Below are 19,086 nucleotides of genomic sequence, written 5' to 3' on the forward strand. Positions count from 1 at the left end.
ACAACAATATGTTTAATAGTAGTCCAATCTGTGAACAGCAACATTCACAACAATATGTCCAATAGTAGTCCAATCTGTGAACAGCAGCACCATTCACAAAAATATGTCCAATAGTAGTCCAATCTGTGAGCAGCAGCACCATTCACAACAATATGTCTAATAGTAGTCCAATCTGTGAGCAGCAGCACCATTCACAACAATATGTCCAATAGTAGTCCAATCTGTGAACAGCAGCACCATTCACAACAATATGTCCAATAGTAGTCCAATCTGTGAACAGCAGCACCATTCACAACAATATGTCCAATAGTAGTCCAATCTGTGAGCAGCAGCACCATTCACAACAATATGTCCAATTGTAGTCCAATCTGTGAACAGCAGCACCATTCACAACAATATGTCCAATAGTAGTCCAATCTGTGAACAGCACCATTCTAAACAATATGTCTAATAGTAGTCCAATCTGTGAACACAGCACCATTCACAACAATATGTCCAATAGTAGTCCAGTCTGTGAACAGCAGCACCATTCACAACAATATGTCCAATAGTAGTCCAATCTGTGAACAGCAGCACCATTCACAACAATATGTCCAATAGTATTCCAATCTGTGAGCAGCAGCACCATTCACAGCAATATGTCCAATAGTAGTCCAATCTGTGAGCAGCAGCACCATTCACAGCAATATGTCCAATAGTAGTCCAATCTGTGAGCAGCAGCACCATTCACAACAATATGTCTAATAGTAGTCCAATCTGTGAACAGCAGCACCATTCACAACAATATGTTCAATAGTAGTCCAATCTGTGAGTAGCAGCACCATTCACAACAATATGTCCAATAGTAGTTCAATCTGTGAGCAACAGCACCATTCACAACAATATGTTTAATAGTAGTCCAATCTGTGAACAGCAACATTCACAACAATATGTCCAATAGTAGTCCAATCTGTGAACAGCAGCACCATTCACAACAATATGTCCAATAGTAGTCCAATCTGTGAGCAGCAGCACCATTCACAACAATATGTCTAATAGTAGTCCAATCTGTGAGCAGCAGCACCATTCACAACAATATGTCCAATAGTAGTCCAATCTGTGAACAGCAGCACCATTCACAACAATATGTCCAATAGTAGTCCAATCTGTGAACAGCAGCACCATTCACAACAATATGTCCAATAGTAGTCCAATCTGTGAGCAGCAGCACCATTCACAACAATATGTCCAATAGTAGTCCAATCTGTGAACAGCAGCACCATTCACAACAATATGTCCAATGGTAGTCCAATCTGTGAACAGCACCATTGACAATATGTCTAATAGTAGTCCAATCTGTGAACACAGCACCATTCACAACAATATGTCCAATAGTAGTCCAATCTGTGAGTAGCAGCACCATTGACAACAATATGTCCAATACTAGTCCAATCTGTGAGCAGCAGCACCATTCACAACAATATGTTCAATAGTTGTCCAATCTGTGAACAGCAGCACCATTCACAACAATATGTCCAATAGTAGTCCAATCTGTGAACAGCAGCTCCATTCACAACAATATGTCTAATAGTAGTCAAATCTGTGAACAGCACCATTCACAACAATATGTCTAATAGTAGTCCAATCTGTGAGCAGCACCATTCACAACAATATGTCCAATAGTTGTCCAATCTGTGAACAGCAGCACCATTCACAACAATATGTCCAATCGTAGTGCAATCTATGAACAGCAGCACCATTCACAACAATATGTCCAATAGTAGTCCAATCTGTGAACAGCAGCACAATTCACAACAATATGTCCAATAGTAGTCCAATCTGAGAACAGCAGCACCATTCACAACAATATGTCCAATAGTAGTCCAATCTGTGAGCAGCACCATTCACAACAATATGTCCAATAGTAGTCCAATCTGTGAACAGCAGCACCATTCACAACAATATGTCCAATAGTAGTCCAATCTGTGAACAGCAGCACCATTCACAACAATATGTCCAATAGTATTCCAATCTGTGAGCAGCACCATTCACAACAATATGTCCAAGAGTAGTCCAATCTGTGAACAGCAGCACCATTCACAACAATATGTACAATAGTATTCCAATCTGTGAGCAGCACCATTCACAACAATATGTCCAATAGTAGTCCAATCTGTGAGCAGCAGCACCATTCACAACAATATGTTCAATAGTAGTCCAATCTGTGAACAGCAGCACCATTCACAACAATATGTCCAATAGTAGTCCAATCTGTGAACAGCAGCACCATTCACAACAATATGTCCAATAGGAGTCCATTTTTGAACAGCAGCACCATTCACAACAATATGTCCAATAGTAGTCCAATCTGTGAACAGCAGCACCATTCACAACAATATGTCTAATAGTAGTCCAATCTGTGAACAGCAGCACCATTCACAACAATATGTCCAATAGTAGTCCAATCTGTGAGCAGCAGCACCATTCACAACAATATGTTTAATAGTGGTTCAATCTGTGAACAGCAGCACCATTCACAACAATATGTCCAATAGTAGTCCAATCTGTGAATAGCAGCACCATTCACAACAATATGTCCAATAGTAGTCCAATCTGTGAACAGCAGCACCATTCACAACAATATGTCTAATAGTAGTCCAATCTGTGAACAGCACCATTCACGACAATATGTCCAATAGTAGTCCAATATGTGAACAGCACCATTCACAACAATATGACCAATAGTAGTCCAATCTGTGAACAGCAGCACCATTCACAACAATATGTCTAATTGTAGTCCAATCTGTGATCAGCACCATTCACGACAATATGTCCAATAGTAGTCCAATATGTGAACAGCACCATTCACAACAATATGTCCAATAGTAGTCCAATCTGTGAGCAGCAGCACCATTCACAGCAATATGTCCAATAGTAGTCCAATCTGTGAACAGCAGCACCATTCACAACAATATGTCCAATAGTAGTCCAATCTGTGAACAGCAGCACTATTCACAACAATATGTCCAATAGTAGTCCAATCTGTGAGCAGCAGCACCATTCACGACAATATGTCCAATAGTAGTCCAATATGTGAACAGCACCATTCACAACAATATGTCCAATAGTAGTCCAATCTGTGAGCAGCAGCACCATTCACAGCAATATGTCCAATAGTAGTCCAATCTGTGAACAGCAGCACCATTCACAACAATATGTCCAATAGTAGTCCAATCTGTGAACAGCAGCACCATTCACAACAATATGTCTAATAGTAGTCCAATCTGTGAACAGCAGCACCATTCAAAACAATATGTCCAATCGTAGTCCAATCTGTGAGCAACAGCAACATTCACAACAATATGTCCAATAGTAGACCAATCTGTGAAGAGCAGCACCATTCACAACAATATGTCCAATAGTAGTCCAATCTGTGAGCAGCAGCAACATTCACAACAATATGTCCAATAGTAGTCCAATCTGTGAAGAGCAGCACCATTCACAACAATATGTCCAATAGTAGTCCAATCTGTGAAGAGCAGCACCATTCACAACAATATGTCCAATAGTAGTCCAATCTGTGAAGAGCAGCACCATTCACAACAATATGTCCAATAGTAGTCCAATCTGTGAGCAGCAGCACCATTCACAACAATATGTCCAATAGTAGTCCAATCTGTGAACAGCAGCACCATTCACAACAATATGTCCAATAGTAGTCCAATCTGTGAACAGCAGCACCATTCACAACAATATGTCCAATAGTATTCCAATCTGTGAGCAGCAGCACCATTCACAGCAATATGTCCAATAGTAGTCCAATCTGTGAGCAGCAGCACCATTCACAGCAATATGTGCACTAGTAGTCCAATCTGTGAGCAGCAGCACCATTCACAACAATATGTCTAATAGTAGTCCAATCTGTGAAAAGCAGCACCATTCACAACAATATGTTCAATAGTAGTCCAATCTGTGAGTAGCAGCACCATTCACAACAATATGTCCAATCGTAGTTCAATCTGTGAGCAACAGCACCATTCACAACAATATGTTTAATAGTAGTCCAATCTGTGAGTACCAGCACCATTCACAACAATATGTCTAATAGTAGTCCAATCTGTGAACAGCAGCACCATTCACAACAATATGTCCAATAGTAGTCGAATCTGTGAGTAGCAGCACCATTCACAACAATATGTCCAATAGTAGTCCAATCTGTGAGCAGCAGCACCATTCACAACAATATGTTCAATAGTAGTCCAATCTGTGAACAGCAGCACCATTCACAACAATATGTCCAAAAGTAGTCCAATCTGTGAACAGCAGCACCATTCACAACAATATGTCCAATAGTAGTCCAATCTGTGAACAGCAGCTCCATTCACAACAATATGTCTAATAGTAGTCCAATCTGTGAACAGCACCATTCACAACAATATGTCTAATAGTAGTCCAATCTGTGAGCAGCACCATTCACAACAATATGTCCAATAGTTGTCCAATCTGTGAACAGCAGCACCATTCACAACAATATGTCCAATCGTAGTGCAATCTATGAACAGCAGCACCATTCACAACAATATGTCCAATAGTAGTCCAATCTGTGAACAGCAGCACAATTCACAACAATATGTCCAATAGTAGTCTAATCTGAGAGCAGCAGCACCATTCACAACAATATGTCCAATAGTAGTCCAATCTGTGAGCAGCACCATTCACAACAATATGTCCATTAGTAGTCCAATCTGTGAACAGCAGCACTATTCACAACAATATGTCTAATAGTAGTCCAATCTGTGAGCAACAGCACCATTCACAAAAATATGTCCAATAGTAGTCCAATCTGTGAGCAGCAGCACCATTCACAACAATATGTCCAATAGTAGTCCAATCTGTGAACAGCAGCACCATTCACAACAATATGTCCAATAGTAGCCAATCTGTGAACAGCAGCACCATTCACAACAATATGTCCAATAGTATTCCAATCTGTGAGCAGCACCATTCACAACAATATGTCCAAGAGTAGTCCAATCTGTGAACAGCAGCACCATTCACAACAATATGTCCAATAGTATTACAATCTGTGAGCAGCACCATTCTTTACAATATGTCCAATAGTAGTCCAATCTGTGAACAGCAGCACCATTCACAACAATATGTCCAATTGTAATCCAATCTGTGAACAGCAGCACCATTCACAACAATATGTCCAATAGTAGTCCATTCTGTGAACAGCAGCACCATTCACAACAATATGTCCAATAGTATTCCAATCTGTGAGCAGCACCATTCACAACAATATGTCCAATAGTAGTCCAATCTGTGAACAGCAGCACCATTCACAACAATATGTCCAATAGTAGTCCAATCTGTGAGTACCAGCACCATTCACAACAATATGTCCAATAGTAGTCCAATCTGTGAACAGCAGCACCATTCACAACAATATGTCCAATAGTAGTCCAATCTGTGAACAGCACCATTCACAACAATATGTCTAATAGTAGTCCAATCTGTGAACAGCAGCACCATTCACAACAATATGTCCAATAGTAGTCGAATCTGTGAGTAGCAGCACCATTCACAACAATATGTCCAATAGTAGTCCAATCTGTGAGCAGCAGCACCATTCACAACAATATGTTCAATAGTAGACCAATCTGTGAACAGCAGCACCATTCACAACAATATGTCCAAAAGTAGTCCAATCTGTGAACAGCAGCACCATTCACAACAATATGTCCAATAGTAGTCCAATCTATGAACAGCAGCTCCATTCACAACAATATGTCTGATAGTAGTCCAATCTGTGAACAGCACCATTCACAACAATATGTCTAATCGTAGTCCAATCTGTGAGCAGCACCATTCACAACAATATGTCCAATAGTTGTCCAATCTGTGAACAGCAGCACCATTCACAACAATATGTCCAATCGTAGTGCAATCTATGAACAGCAGCACCATTCACAACAATATGTCCAATAGTAGTCCAATCTGTGAACAGCAGCACAATTCACAACAATATGTCCAATAGTAGTCTAATCTGAGAGCAGCAGCACCATTCACAACAATATGTCCAATAGTAGTCCAATCTGTGAGCAGCACCATTCACAACAATATGTCCATTAGTAGTCCAATCTGTGAACAGCAGCACTATTCACAACAATATGTCTAATAGTAGTCCAATCTGTGAGCAGCAGCACCATTCACAAAAATATGTCCAATAGTAGTCCAATCTGTGAGCAGCAGCACCATTCACAACAATATGTCCAATAGTAGTCCAATCTGTGAACAGCAGCACCATTCACAACAATATGTCCAATAGTAGCCAATCTGTGAACAGCAGCACCATTCACAACAATATGTCCAATAGTATTCCAATCTGTGAGCAGCACCATTCACAACAATATGTCCAAGAGTAGTCCAATCTGTGAACAGCAGCACCATTCACAACAATATGTACAATAGTATTCCAATCTGTGAGCAGCACCATTCACAACAATATGTCCAATCGTAGTCCAATCTGTGAACAGCAGCACCATTCACAACAATATGTCCAAGAGTAGTCCAATCTGTGAACAGCAGCACCATTCACAACAATATGTCCAATTGTAATCCAATCTGTGAACAGCAGCACCATTCACAACAATATGTCCAATAGTAGTCCATTCTGTGAACAGCAGCACCATTCACAACAATATGTTCAATAGTATTCCAATCTGTGAGCAGCACCATTCACAACAATATGTCCAATAGTAGTCCAATCTGTGAACAGCAGCACCATTCACAACAATATGTCCAATAGTAGTCCAATCTGTGAGTACCAGCACCATTCACAACAATATGTCCAATAGTAGTCCAATCTGTGAACAGCAGCACCATTCACAACAATATGTCCAATAGTAGTCCAATCTGTGAACAGCACCATTCACAACAATATGTCTAATAGTAGTCCAATCTGTGAACAGCAGCACCATTCACAACAATATGTCCAATAGTAGTCCAATCTGTGAGCAGCAGCACCATTCACAACAATATGTCCAATAGTAGTCCAATCTGTGAACAGCAGCACCATTCACAACAATATGTCCAATAGTAGCCAATCTGTGAACAGCAGCACCATTCACAACAATATGTCCAATAGTATTCCAATCTGTGAGCAGCACCATTCACAACAATATGTCCAAGAGTAGTCCAATCTGTGAACAGCAGCACCATTCACAACAATATGTACAATAGTATTCCAATCTGTGAGCAGCACCATACACAACAATATGTCCAATAGTAGTCCAATCTGTGAACAGCAGCACCATTCACAACAATATGTCCAAGAGTAGTCCAATCTGTGAACAGCAGCACCATTCACAACAATATGTCCAATTGTAATCCAATCTGTGAACAGCAGCACCATTCACAACAATATGTCCAATACTAGTCCATTCTGTGAACAGCAGCACCATTCACAACAATATGTCCAATAGTATTCCAATCTGTGAGCAGCACCATTCACAACAATATGTCCAATAGTAGTCCAATCTGTGAACAGCAGCACCATTCAAAACAATATGTCCAATCGTAGTCCAATCTGTGAGTACCAGCACCATTCACAACAATATGTCCAATAGTAGTCCAATCTGTGAACAGCAGCACCATTCACAACAATATGTCCAATAGTAGTCCAATCTGTGAACAGCACCATTCACAACAATATGGCTAATAGTAGTCCAATCTGTGAACAGCAGCACCATTCACAACAATATGTCCAATAGTAGTCGAATCTGTGAGTAGCAGCACCATTCACAACAATATGTCCAATAGTAGTCCAATCTGTGAGCAGCAGCACCATTCACAACAATATGTTCAATAGTAGACCAATCTGTGAACAGCAGCACCATTCACAACAATATGTCCAAAAGTAGTCCAATCTGTGAACAGCAGCACCATTCACAACAATATGTCCAATAGTAGTCCAATCTATGAACAGCAGCTCCATTCACAACAATATGTCTAATAGTAGTCCAATCTGTGAACAGCACCATTCACAACAATATGTCTAATAGTAGTCCAATCTGTGAGCAGCACCATTCACAACAATATGTCCAATAGTTGTCCAATCTGTGAACAGCAGCACCATTCACAATAATATGTCCAATCGTAGTGCAATCTATGAACAGCAGCACCATTCACAACAATATTTCCAATAGTAGTCCAATCTGTGAACAGCAGCACAATTCACAACAATATGTCCAATAGTAGTCTAATCTGAGAGCAGCAGCACCATTCACAACAATATGTCCAATAGTAGTCCAATCTGTGAGCAGCACCATTCACAACAATATGTCCATTAGTAGTCCAATCTGTGAACAGCAGCACTATTCACAACAATATGTCTAATAGTAGTCCAATCTGTGAGCAGCAGCACCATTCACAAAAATATGTCCAATAGTAGTCCAATCTGTGAGCAGCAGCACCATTCACAACAATATGTCCAATAGTAGTCCAATCTGTGAACAGCAGCACCATGCACAACAATATGTCCAATAGTAGCCAATCTGTGAACAGCAGCACCATTCACAACAATATGTCCAATAGTATTCCAATCTGAGAGCAGCACCATTCACAACAATATGTCCAAGAGTAGTCCAATCTGTGAACAGCAGCACCATTCACAACAATATGTACAATAGTATTCCAATCTGTGAGCAGCACCATTCACAACAATATGTCCAATAGTAGTCCAATCTGTGAACAGCAGCACCATTCACAACAATATGTCCAAGAGTAGTCCAATCTGTGAACAGCAGCACCATTCACAACAATATGTCCAATAGTATTACAATCTGTGAGCAGCACCATTCTTTACAATATGTCCAATAGTAGTCCAATCTGTGAACAGCAGCACCATTCACAACAATATGTCCAATTGTAATCCAATCTGTGAACAGCAGCACCATTCACAACAATATGTCCAATAGTAGTCCATTCTGTGAACAGCAGCACCATTCACAACAATATGTCCAATAGTATTCCAATCTGTGAGCAGCACCATTCACAACAATATGTCCAATAGTAGTCCAATCTGTGAGCAGCAGCACCATTCATAACAATTTGTCCAATAGTCGTCCAATCTGTGAGCAGCAGCACCATTCACAACAATATGTCCAATAGTAATCCAATCTGTGAACAGCAGCACCATTCACAACAATATGTCCAATAGTAGTCCAATCTGTGAACAGCAGCACCATTCACAACAATATGTCCAATAGTAGTCCAATCTGTTAACAGCAGCACCATTCACAACAATATGTCCAATAGTAGTCCAATCTGTGAACAGCACCATTCACAACAATATGTCCAATAGTAGTCCAATCTGTGAACAGCAGCACAATTCACAACAATATGTCCAATAGTAGTCCAATCTGTGAGCAGCAACATTCACAGGAATATGTCCAATAGTAGTCCAATCTGTGAACAGCAGCACCATTCACAACAATATGTCCAATAGCAGTCCAATCTGTGAACAGCAGCACCATTCACAACAATATGTCCAATAGTAGTCCAATCTGTGAACAGCAGCACCATTCACAACAATATGTCTAATAGTAGTCCAATCTGTGAATAGCAGCACCATTCACAACAATATGTCCAATAGTAGTCCAATCTGTGAGTAGCAGCACCATTCATAACAATATGTCTAATCGTAGTCCAATCTGTGAACAGCAGCACCATTCACAACAATATGTCCAATAGTAGTCCAATCTGTGATCAGCAGCACCATTCACAACAATATGTCCAATAGTAGTCCAATCTGTGAACAGCAGCACCATTCACAACAATATGTCTAGTAGTAGTCCAATCTGTGAATAGCAGCACCATTCACAACAATATGTCCAATAGTAGTCCAATCTGTGAGTAGCAGCACCATTCATAACAATATGTCTAATCGTAGTCCAATCTGTGAACAGCAGCACCATTCACAACAATATGTCCAACAGTAGTCCAATCTGTGAACAGCAGCACCATTCACAACAATATGTCCAATAGCAGTCCAATCTGTGAACAGCAGCACCATTCACAACAATATGTCCAATAGTAGTCCAATCTGTGAACAGCAGCACCATTCACAACAATATGTCTTACAGTATTCCAATCTGTGAACAGCAGCACCATTCACAACAATATGTCCAATAGTAGTCCAATCTGTGAACAGCAGCACCATTCACAACAATATGTCCAATAGTAGTCCAATCTGTGAACAGCAGCACCATTCACAGCAATATGTCCAATAGTAGTCCAATCTGTGAACAGCACCATTCACAACAATATGTCGAATAGTAGTCCAATCTGTGAACAGCACCATTCACATCAATATGTCCAATAGTAGTTCAATCTGTGAGCAGCAGCACCATTCTCAACAATATGTCCAATAGTTGTCCAATCTGTGAACAGCACCATTCACAACAATATGTCTAATAGTAGTCCAATCTGTGAACAGCAGCACCATTCACAACAATATGTCCAATAGTAGTCCAATCTGTGAACAGCAACATTCACAACAATATGTCCAATAGTAGTCCAATCTGTGAGCAGCAGCACCATTCACAACAATATGTCCAATAGTAGTTCAATCTGAGAGCAGCAGCACCATTCACAACAATATGTCTAATAGTAGTCCAATCTGTGAACAGCACCATTCACAACAATATGTCCAATAGTAGTTCAATCTGAGAGCAGCAGCACCATTCACAACAATATGTCCAATAGTAGTCCAATCTGTGAACAGCAACATTCACAACAATATGTCCAATAGTAGTCCAATCTGTGAACAGCAGCACCATTCACAACAATATGTCCAATAGTTGTCCAATCTGTGACAGCACCATTCACAACAATATGTCCCATAGTAGTCCAATCTGTGAACAGCACCATTCACAACAATATGTCCAATAGTAGTTCAATCTGAGAGCAGCAGCACCATTCACAACAATATGTCTAATAGTAGTCCAATCTGTGAACAGCACCATTCACAACAATATGTCCAATAGTAGATCAATCTGAGAGCAGCAGCACCACTCACAACAATATGTCCAATAGTAGTCCAATCTGTGAGTAGCAGCACCATTCACAACAATATGTCCAATAGTAGTCCAATCTGTGAACAGCAGCACCATTCACAACAATATGTCCAATAGTAGTCCAATCTGTGAACAGCAGCACCATTCACAACAATATGTCCAATAGTAGTCCAATCTGTGAACAGCAGCAACATTCACAACAATATGTCCAATAGTAGTCCAATCTGTGAGTAGCAGCACCAGTCACAACAATTTGTCCAATAGTAGTCCAATCTGTGAGCAGCAGCACCATTCACAACAATATGTTCAATAGTAGTCCAATCTGTGAACAGCAGCACCATTCACAACAATATGTCTAATAGTAGTCCAATCTGTGAGCAGCACCATTCACAACAATATGTCCAATAGTAGTTCAATCTGTGAACACCATCATTCACAACAATATGTCCAATAGTAGTCCAATCTGAGAACAGCACCATTCACAACAATATGTCCAATAGTAGTCCAATCTGTGAGCAGCAGCACCATTCACAACAATGTGTCCAATAGTAGTCCAATCTGTGAACAGCAGCACAATTCACAACAATATGTCCAATAGTAGTTCAATCTGAGAGCAGCAACACCATTCACAACAATATGTCCAATAGTAGTCCAATCTGTGAGCAGCAGCACCATTCACAATAATATGTCCAATCGTAGTGCAATCTATGAACAGCAGCACCATTCACAACAATATGTCCAATAGTAGTCCAATCTGTGAACAGCAGCACAATTCACAACAATATGTCCAATAGTAGTCTAATCTGAGAGCAGCAGCACCATTCACAACAATATGTCCAATAGTAGTCCAATCTGTGAGCAGCAGCACCATTCACAAAAATATGTCCAATAGTAGTCCAATCTGTGAGCAGCAGCACCATTCACAACAATATGTCCAATAGTAGTCCAATCTGTGAACAGCAGCACCATGCACAACAATATGTCCAATAGTAGCCAATCTGTGAACAGCAGCACCATTCACAACAATATGTCCAATAGTATTCCAATCTTGAGAGCAGCACCATTCACAACAATATGTCCAAGAGTAGTCCAATCTGTGAACAGCAGCACCATTCACAACAATATGTACAATAGTATTCCAATCTGTGAGCAGCACCATTCACAACAATATGTCCAATAGTAGTCCAATCTGTGAACAGCAGCACCATTCACAACAATATGACCAAGAGTAGTCCAATCTGTGAACAGCAGCACCATTCACAACAATATGTCCAATAGTATTACAATCTGTGAGCAGCACCATTCTTTACAATATGTCCAATAGTAGTCCAATCTGTGAACAGCAGCACCATTCACAACAATATGTCCAATTGTAATCCAATCTGTGAACAGCAGCACCATTCACAACAATATGTCCAATAGTAGTCCATTCTGTGAACAGCAGCACCATTCACAACAATATGTCCAATAGTATTCCAATCTGTGAGCAGCACCATTCACAACAATATGTCCAATAGTAGTCCAATCTGTGAGCAGCAGCACCATTCATAACAATTTGTCCAATAGTCGTCCAATCTGTGAGCAGCAGCACCATTCACAACAATATGTCCAATAGTAATCCAATCTGTGAACAGCAGCACCATTCACAACAATATGTCCAATAGTAGTCCAATCTGTGAACAGCAGCACCATTCACAACAATATGTCCAATAGTAGTCCAATCTGTTAACAGCAGCACCATTCACAACAATATGTCCAATAGTAGTCCAATCTGTGAACAGCACCATTCACAACAATATGTCCAATAGTAGTCCAATCTGTGAACAGCAGCACAATTCACAACAATATGTCCAATAGTAGTCCAATCTGTGAGCAGCAACATTCACAGGAATATGTCCAATAGTAGTCCAATCTGTGAACAGCAGCACCATTCACAACAATATGTCCAATAGCAGTCCAATCTGTGAACAGCAGCACCATTCACAACAATATGTCCAATAGTAGTCCAATCTGTGAACAGCAGCACCATTCACAACAATATGTCTAATAGTAGTCCAATCTGTGAATAGCAGCACCATTCACAACAATATGTCCAATAGTAGTCCAATCTGTGAGTAGCAGCACCATTCATAACAATATGTCTAATCGTAGTCCAATCTGTGAACAGCAGCACCATTCACAACAATATGTCCAATAGTAGTCCAATCTGTGAACAGCAGCACCATTCACAACAATATGTCCAATAGTAGTCCAATCTGTGAACAGCAGCACCATTCACAACAATATGTCTAGTAGTAGTCCAATCTGTGAATAGCAGCACCATTCACAACAATATGTCCAATAGTAGTCCAATCTGTGAGTAGCAGCACCATTCATAACAATATGTCTAATCGTAGTCCAATCTGTGAACAGCAGCACCATTCACAACAATATGTCCAACAGTAGTCCAATCTGTGAACAGCAGCACCATTCACAACAATATGTCCAATAGCAGTCCAATCTGTGAACAGCAGCACCATTCACAACAATATGTCCAATAGTAGTCCAATCTGTGAACAGCAGCACCATTCACAACAATATGTCTTACAGTATTCCAATCTGTGAACAGCAGCACCATTCACAACAATATGTCCAATAGTAGTCCAATCTGTGAACAGCAGCACCATTCACAACAATATGTCCAATAGTAGTCCAATCTGTGAACAGCAGCACCATTCACAGCAATATGTCCAATAGTATTCCAATCTGTGAACAGCACCATTCACAACAATATGTCGAATAGTAGTCCAATCTGTGAACAGCACCATTCACATCAATATGTCCAATAGTAGTTCAATCTGTGAGCAGCAGCACCATTCTCAACAATATGTCCAATAGTTGTCCAATCTGTGAACAGCACCATTCACAACAATATGTCTAATAGTAGTCCAATCTGTGAACAGCAGCACCATTCACAACAATATGTCCAATAGTAGTCCAATCTGTGAACAGCAACATTCACAACAATATGTCCAATAGTAGTCCAATCTGTGAGCAGCAGCACCATTCACAACAATATGTCCAATAGTAGTTCAATCTGAGAGCAGCAGCACCATTCACAACAATATGTCTAATAGTAGTCCAATCTGTGAACAGCACCATTCACAACAATATGTCCAATAGTAGTTCAATCTGAGAGCAGCAGCACCATTCACAACAATATGTCCAATAGTAGTCCAATCTGTGAACAGCAACATTCACAACAATATGTCCAATAGTAGTCCAATCTGTGAACAGCAGCACCATTCACAACAATATGTCCAATAGTTGTCCAATCTGTGACAGCACCATTCACGACAATATGTCCCATAGTAGTCCAATCTGTGAACAGCACCATTCACAACAATATGTCCAATAGTAGTTCAATCTGAGAGCAGCAGCACCATTCACAACAATATGTCTAATAGTAGTCCAATCTGTGAACAGCACCATTCACAACAATATGTCCAATAGTAGATCAATCTGAGAGCAGCAGCACCACTCACAACAATATGTCCAATAGTAGTCCAATCTGTGAGTAGCTGCACCATTCACAACAATATGTCCAATAGTAGTCCAATCTGTGAACAGCAGCACCATTCACAACAATATGTCCAATAGTAGTCCAATCTGTGAACAGCAGCACCATTCACAACAATATGTCCAATAGTAGTCCAATCTGTGAACAGCAGCAACATTCACAACAATATGTCCAATAGTAGTCCAATCTGTGAGTAGCAGCACCAGTCACAACAATTTGTCCAATAGTAGTCCAATCTGTGAGCAGCAGCACCATTCACAACAATATGTTCAATAGTAGTCCAATCTGTGAACAGCAGCACCATTCACAACAATATGTCTAATAGTAGTCCAATCTGTGAGCAGCACCATTCACAACAATATGTCCAATAGTAGTCCAATCTGTGAACAGCAGCACCATTCACAACAATATGTCCAATAGTAGTTCAATCTGTGAGCAGCAGCACCATTCACAACAATATGTCCAATAGTAGTTCAATCTGTGAACACCATCATTCACAACAATATGTCCAATAGTAGTCCAATCTGAGAACAGCACCATTCACAACAATATGTCCAATAGTAGTCCAATCTGTGAGCAGCAGCACCATTCACAACAATGTGTCCAATAGTAGTCCAATCTGTGAACAGCAGCACAATTCACAACAATATGTCCAATAGTAGTTCAATCTGAGAGCAGCAGCACCATTCACAACAATATGTCCAATAGTAGTCCAATCTGTGAGCAGCAGCATCATTCACAACAATATGTCCAATAGTAGTTCAATCTGTGAACAGCACCATTCACAACAATATGTCCAATAGTAGTCCAATCTCTGAGCAGCAGCACCATTCACAACAATGTGTCCAATAGTAGTCCAATCTGTGAACAGCAGCACAATTCACAACAATATGTCCAATAGTAGTTCAATCTGAGAGAAGCAGCACCATTCACAACAATATGTCCAATAGTAGTCCAATCTGTGAACAGCAGCACCATTCACAACAATATGTCCAATAGTAGTCCAATCTGTGAACAGCAGCACCATTCACAACAATATGTCCAATAGTAGTCCAATCTGTGACCAGCACCATTCACAACAATATGTCCAATAGTATTCCAATCTGTGAGCAACAGCACCATTCACAACAATATGTCCAATCGTAGTCCAATCTGTGAACAGCAGCACCATTCACAACAATATGCCCAATAGTAGTCCAATCTGTGACCAGCACAATTCACAACAATATGTCCAATAGTAGTCCAATCTGTGACCAGCACCATTCACAACAATATGTCCAATAGTAGTCCAATCTGTGAGCAACAGCACCATTCACAACAATATGACTAATAGTAGTTCAATCTGTGAGCAGCAGCACCATTCACAGCAATATGTCCAATAGTAGTCCAATCTGTGAGCAGCAGCACCATTCACAACAATATGTCCAATAGTAGTCCAATCTGTGAGCAGCAGCACCATTCACAACAATATGTCCAATAGTAGTCCAATCTGTGAGCAGCAGCACCATTCAGAACAATATGTCCAATAGTAGTCCAATCTGTGAACAGCACCATTCACAACAATATGTTTAATAGTAGTCCAATCTGTGAGCAGCACCATTCACAACAATATGTCCAATAGTAGTCCAATCTGTGAACAGCAGCACCATTCACAACAATATGTCAAATAGTAGTCCAATCTGTGAACAGCACCATTCACGACAATATGTCCAATAGTAGTCCAATATGTGAACAGCACCATTCACAACAATATGTCCAATAGTAGTCCAATCTGTGAACAGCAGCACCATTCACAACAATACGTCTAATAGTAGTCCAATATGTGAACAGTAACATTCACGACAATATGTCCAATAGTAGTCCAATATGTGAACAGCATCATTCACAACAATATGTCCAATAGCAGTCCAATCTGGGAACAGCAGCACCATTCACAACAATATGTCTAATAGTAGTCCAATCTGTGAACAGCACCATTCACGACAATATGTCCAATAGTAGTCCAATATGTGAACAGCAGCAACATTCACAACAATATGTCCAATAGTAGTCCAATCTGTGAGCAGCAGCACCATTCACAGCAATATGTCCAAAAGTAGTCCAATCTGTGAACAGCAGCACCATTCACAACAATATGTCTAATAGTAGTCCAATCTGTGAACAGCAGCACCATTCACAACAATATGACCAATCGTAGTCCAATCTGTGAGCAACAGCAACATTCACAACAATATGTCCAATAGTAGTCCAATCTGTGAAGAGCAGCACCATTCACAACAATATTTCCAATAGTAGTCCAATCTGTGAGCAGCAGCAACATTCACAACAATATGTCCAATAGTAGTCCAATCTGTGAAGAGCAGCACCATTCACAACAATATGTCCAATAGTAGTCCAATCTGTAAACAGCAGCACCATTCACAACAATATGTCCAATAGTAGTCCAATCTGTGAACAGCAGCACCATTCACAACAATATGTCCAATAGTAGTCCAATCTGTGAACAGCAGCACCATTCACAACAATATGTCCAATAGTAGTCCAATCTGTGAGCAGCAGCACCATTGACAGCAATATGTCCAATAGTAGTCCAATCTGTGAGCAGCAGCACCATTCACAGCAATATGTCCAATAGTAGTCCAATCTGTGAGCAGCAGCACCATTCACAACAATATGTCTAATAGTAGTCCAATCTGTGAACAGCAGCACCATTCACAACAATATGTTCAATAGTAGTCCAATCTGTGAGTAGCAGCACCATTGACAACAATATGTCCAATAGTAGTTCAATCTGTGAGCAACAGCACCATTCACAACAATATGTTCAATAGTAGTCCAATTTGTGAACAGCAACATTCACAACAATATGTCCTATAGTAGTCCAATCTGTGAACAGCAGCACCATTCACAACAATATGTCTAATAGTAGTCCAATCTGTGAACAGCAGCACCATTCACAACAATATGTCCAATAGTAGTCCAATCTGTGAACAGCAGCACCATTCACAACAATATGTCCAATAGTAGTCCAATCTGTGAGTAGCAGCACCATTCACAACAATATGTCCAATAGTAGTCCAATCTGTGAACAGCAGCACCATTCACAACAATATGTCCAATAGTAGTCCAATCTGTGAACAGCAGCACCATTCACAACAATATGTCCAACAGTAGTCCAATCTGTGAACAGCAGCTCCATTCACAACAATATGTCTAATAGTAGTCCAATCTGTGAGCAGCACCATTCACCACAATATGTCCAATGGTTGTCCAATCTGTGAACAGCAGCACCATTCACAACAATATGTCCAATCGTAGTGCAATCGATCAACAGCAGCACCATTCACAACAATATGTCCAATTGTAGTCCAATCTGTGAACAGCAGCACCATTCACAACAATATGTCCAATAGTAGTCCAATCTGAGAGCAGCAGCACCATTCACAACAATATGTCCAATAGTAGTCCAATCTGTGAGCAGCACCATTCACAACAATATGTCCAATAGTAGTCCAATCTGTGAACAGCAGCACTATTCACAACAATATGTCCAATAGTAGTCCAATCTGTGAGCAGCAGCACCATTCACAACAATATGTTCAATAGTAGTCCAATCTGTGAACAGCAGCACCATTCACAACAATATGTCTAATAGTAGTCCAATCTGTGAACAGCAGCACCATTCACAACAATATGTCCAATAGTAGTCCAATCGTTGAGCAGCAGCACCATTCACAAAAATATGTCCAATAGTAGTCCAATCTGTGAGCAGCAGCACCATTCACAACAATATGTCCAATAGTAGTCCAATCTGTGAGCAGCAGCACCATTCACAAAAATATGTCCAATAGTAGTCCAATCTGTGAGCAGCAGCACCGTTCACAACAATATGTCCAATAGTAGTCCAATCTGTGAACAGCAGCACCATTCACAACAATATGTCCAATAGTATTCCAATCTGTGAGCAGCACCATTCACAACAATATGTCCAATAGTAGTCCAATCTGTGAGCAGCAACATTCACAGCAATATGTCCAATAGTAGTCCAATCTGTGAACAGCAGCACCATTCACAACAATATGTCCAATAGTAGTCCAATCTGTGAGCAGCAGCACCATTCACAACAATATGTCCAATAGTAATCCAATCTGTGAACAGCAGCACCATTCACAACAATATGTCCAACAGTAGTCCAATCTGTGAACAGCAGCACCATTCACAACAATATGTCCAATAGTATTCCAATCTGTGAGCAGCACCATTAACAACAATATGTCCAAAAGTAGTCCAATCTGTGAGCAGCAACATTCACAGCAATATGTCCAATAGTAATCCAATCTGTGAACAGCAGCACCATTCACAACAATATGTCCAATAGTAGTCCAATCTGTGAGCAACAGCACCATTCACATCAATATGTCCAATAGTAATCCAATCTGTGAACAGCAGCACCATTCACAACAATAT

The sequence above is a fragment of the Pristiophorus japonicus genome, unplaced genomic scaffold, assembly GCF_044704955.1.
Source record: "Pristiophorus japonicus isolate sPriJap1 unplaced genomic scaffold, sPriJap1.hap1 HAP1_SCAFFOLD_182, whole genome shotgun sequence".
NCBI classification, from domain to species: domain Eukaryota; kingdom Metazoa; phylum Chordata; class Chondrichthyes; family Pristiophoridae; genus Pristiophorus; species Pristiophorus japonicus.